Source organism: Lucilia cuprina, chromosome 6 (genome assembly GCF_022045245.1).
Source record: "Lucilia cuprina isolate Lc7/37 chromosome 6, ASM2204524v1, whole genome shotgun sequence".
Lineage (NCBI taxonomy): Eukaryota > Metazoa > Arthropoda > Insecta > Diptera > Calliphoridae > Lucilia > Lucilia cuprina.
Window position 1 is genome coordinate 3,841,713 of NC_060954.1, and position 4,369 is coordinate 3,846,081.

General features: G+C 29.4%; 1 protein-coding gene across 1 annotated transcript in view; it reads right to left on the minus strand.

Moving 5' to 3' along the window:
• The window catches only part of LOC111677146 (serine-rich adhesin for platelets), a 224,837-nt gene that overhangs the window by 142,276 nt on the left and 78,192 nt on the right, over nucleotides 1-4,369 (minus strand). The gene's annotated exons all lie outside the window — the stretch shown is intronic.

Genomic DNA, 4,369 nt, shown 5'->3' on the forward strand with positions numbered 1-4,369 from the left:
AGTCTATAGTCTAGTCTATAGTCTAGTCTATAGTCTAGTCTATAGTCTAGTCTATAGTCTAGTCTATAGTCTAGTCTATAGTCTAGTCTATCGTCTAGTCTGTAGTCTGGTCTATAGTTTAGTTAAGTCCAGTCTATAGTCAACTATAGTCTAGTCTAGTATATGGTCTAGTCTAGGTTTAATCTACATAATAGTTGAGTCTCCGTAACTATCTGTTTGCTGGGCATCTACAAATATATTTATTTCGAGGTTATATTGTATGTTAGTTGTTGTTGTTATTATTATTGTTGTTATTGTTTGTATGTTGCACGCAAAAGCACGTAAATGTGCATGTAATTAAAAATGGAATTTTAATCGTTACTTTACCTAAGCATACGTTAACAACAACAAGGATGTATACTTTCAAATATTTATGCTAAAAGAAAATCAGTTTACGTACAAAAAAAAACACAATGCTCTCGAATACGCAAAAGAGTTAAAAGACGATTTTTTGTCTTCTTGCCAATATAGAAAAAACACGCGCCAATATACAATTCATTAACGATTTCACCAAATGCAATGGCATAAACCGCCTACCATACGCCTTTCTTAACCGCTCTCTAGCTCTTAGCTGCTGCAACAGCAGCTTAACTTGCAACGTTCTACATATAATGCACTGTTTATATATATGTAGTTTTATTTTTTTCTTAAATGTGGCTTATGATAATGTGGATTCTGACTCTGATGATGATGATGCCATTAGTTGTTTGCCACACTTTTATTGTTGCTGTTACAATATAGAGGTTGCTGCTGATGGTGTTGGTGGTTGTGTTGTTTTGCTGCCAAGACTGCCTGCTATCTATTTAGCTTGCTTCTAAGTCTTTTACTACTATTCTTTTCTTTTCTACATATAGATTTGTATGTCTATATGTAAGTATGTGTGCTGCTTGTAGAAATGAATTGCAAATTACGTGTTTTTAAATTGAAGTTTTACGATGTGAGATACTTTTCAAGATGTGCTGTTTTTGTAGTTCTTATTTTCAAGCACTTAATATAGAGCATATTCTGGGGTAAACTAGCAAAGTAAAAAATTTTAACAAAAAAATGTGTGTTTTTGTTGCATTATATATAATACTAAGAGGGAGAGGGAGGTATTCTACAGCCAATTTGTTAAAATATTCTATTGTACGTATTCTTTACCAATTATAAATTTTTAATAGCTATGCATGTTACAGAAAATATTGCAATATCTCTTTACCTTAAGTTTTTTCACAAATAATTTATAAGTTTGGGGTTGTTTAGAGGAATACCTTCCCAAATCAAAACCGATTTTTTTTAAATACTTATAGTTTAGTCTTAATTGTATTTTGAGTTTATTAAGGTATAGGTAAGTTACTTACTTAGATCATTTAATGGGATACAGGCAGCAATGATGGCAAAGCGAAATACACATAGAAAAATTGTAGAAATTCTTCACCCTAAAAAATAAAAGAAAAACAACAAGAAGTCAGCATCAGCAAATTGGAGTTTTTTGATAGATAAATATAATTTTCCTAGTTTTCAAAATATTTAAAATGGTCTTATTTATTCTTGCAGTGTAATATTTTCTCACTTCTAGCTATCTTAATGTTGCATTTGTCTCTGTAAAATATATACACATATCCATATGTATATTATGGGTTTCATACGATGTTGCATATTGATAATTATAACATTTTTTCTACTTTAAATATCAGTTATCAACTATTTGATGTTTATGAAGTTCTATGGAAATTTGGGTTCATTGTATTGACAAATGAATATTTAAGCAACAAACATTACAATAAATATTTTTAGAGAAAAATACTGATAAATTTACACTCTTGGTGTTTAATGAAGCAGGACTAGTATAAGTTAAATACAAGAACTAATGATCAGTTCTAGTTCAGTTCTAGTTCGGTTCTAGTTCAGTTCTAGTTCAGTTCTAGTTCAGTTCTAGTTCAGTTCTAGTTCAGTTCTAGTTCAGTTCTAGTTCAGTTCTAGTTCAGTTCTAGTTCAGTTCTAGTTCAGTTCTAGTTCAGTTCTAGTTCAGTTCTAGTTCAGTTCTAGTTCAGTTCTAGTTCAGTTATAATTAAGTTCTAGTTCACTTCTAGTTCACTTCTAGTTCAGTTCTAGTTCTAGTTTAATTCTAGTTCAGTTTTTTATTTTTGGCTAAAAATTTAAATGGTAATTACATTGATTTACCAAAATGTTTCAGTAACTTGTCCTCGAAAAAATATTGTTAAACAAATATTAATTAAAACTCATCAATGATATCGGACTGCTTTCAATAGAAAATTTCTCACAAAATTTCTAATTTTACTATAATTGCGTAGACACACTTCAAATCCAAAAAGTTGTCTGGCTAATTTTACGCTCCTTGCCACAACAAAGTTATGTACATATAATCATTTTCGTTTTATCTCATTTATGATTTAAAACTTAAGAATATATATTATTAAACCTGAACAGACGATCAGCTTGCCACAATTTAGTTTCTACATTATTTTTTAATTTCACATTTTTTTCCTCTGCTTATAATTTATTGAGATTTTCATTAATCAAACACATAATATCACAAACATAGACACACACAACCTACATCTGCATACATACACAATAATTTATTTAATTATAAGTTTTATGAAAATATATCTACCAAAAGAAGAGATGGAGGAAAAAAAATCATATAAACAACCTTTAAAGATTCACAAGTCCACACTCTAGTTGCAAACGCAGTAAGTCAGACTGCCTGTACATTTAGTGGATAGTTGGATAGCGTTTAGCAGGAATTTGTATAGTTGTTGGTATTCTTTTGATTTCGTTAAATAGCCAATATATACTAACAACTGCAATAAAAACAGAGAATAAATAATATTTTGAAAAAAATGCTGAAGAACAAAAACAACAACTAAGAAATAAAAGCGTCCCAAAGTCAACTGATTTATGAAGTATAATTACAATACAATGAATGAAACAGCAAACTGCTAGGAATAAAGTGTAGGACCTTAAAATGATGAACAGCAACAACAATAACAAAAATATTTTATAATGAAAATGATGCTGCTCAAAGAGGGCTCTCACAACTTTCAAAATGAAAAAAACTACTTATAATGAAGATTAAAAATTCCTTAAAAGCAGGTTATAATCCTTTTTTAAATTTATCAACTGAGTGCAGTTTTAGGGACGAAAACGACTAAAGGTATACTCTATGTAAGGCTGTAAAACAAGCAACAAAATTTAGTTGAAAACTTGTTGCTGCAACATTTTAAATTGTGCAATAAAACATGTTCCTTATAAACAATGTATAGTTAGGGGCAAATGATAACATTTTATCGAATGCAACATGTTGCTGCAACATAATATTTTGTGAAAATTATATTTTACTACTATTTATGTTCATTTTAGGCAAACTTCTGTAAACTGGCTGTCCTTACTGTTTTCTTCACAACTTTTCTTTTAGCTACATCTTATTTTAGGTAATTTTTTTTACCAAATAGCTTCTAAAATTCCATAACAACTCTTCTCATATCCGTAGCGTGCAAAACAAATTAAATACATTATAAAACAAATCAAACTGAACACAAAGCACATGGATGCATAAAATAATAATAATACTACAACAAAAATGAGAAATATAGGTAAAAAAAATTATGAAAAAAAAAACTAAAAACTTCCTTTAAATAAGTTGCGATTTTAATCGAGTTTAATCAAAGAAATTTCAACCAACCACGCCCACATGCAATTATGTTTAATAAATGCATTCACAACACAACAGCAGATTTGTATTCCCAGACGCTGACACTGTTGCTGCTGCTGCTTGCATTCACAGTAAAGTTATCCAGCTTTTGTCTGAGCTGCTAAGGCTGTTGTCATGATATAAAATACATTAAAAGTATTTTGTTAAAATAAATAAGTTTTTTGCTGCAGCATTAATTGCGTGTGTGTGTGTGTACGAACAAATAAAACTAAAATGATTATTAAAGCATTAAGGGCATTAAAGCCTAATTATAAAACAGAAAACAAAATGAATAAAAAAATTTAATACGCTCATATCATCGTCATTATGATCATATAGAATAATATCCAGATATTTATTCTTACCATTAATATATTGAGCATAAACACAAAATTAAAAGGGAGACAGAAATATTTTTAAAATTCAGATTATAAGTTCTTAGCAAAATTGTTAAACAGTAGACCCTAGATAAGCACAGTAAGCAAAGGTATGATTAAGGTAATGAAATATAAGAAAAATAATGTACTGGACTAGTCTATAGTCTAGTCTATAGTCTAGTCTATAGTCTAGTCTATAGTCTAGTCTATAGTCTAGTCTATAGTCTAGTCTATAGTCTAGTCTATAGTCTAGTCT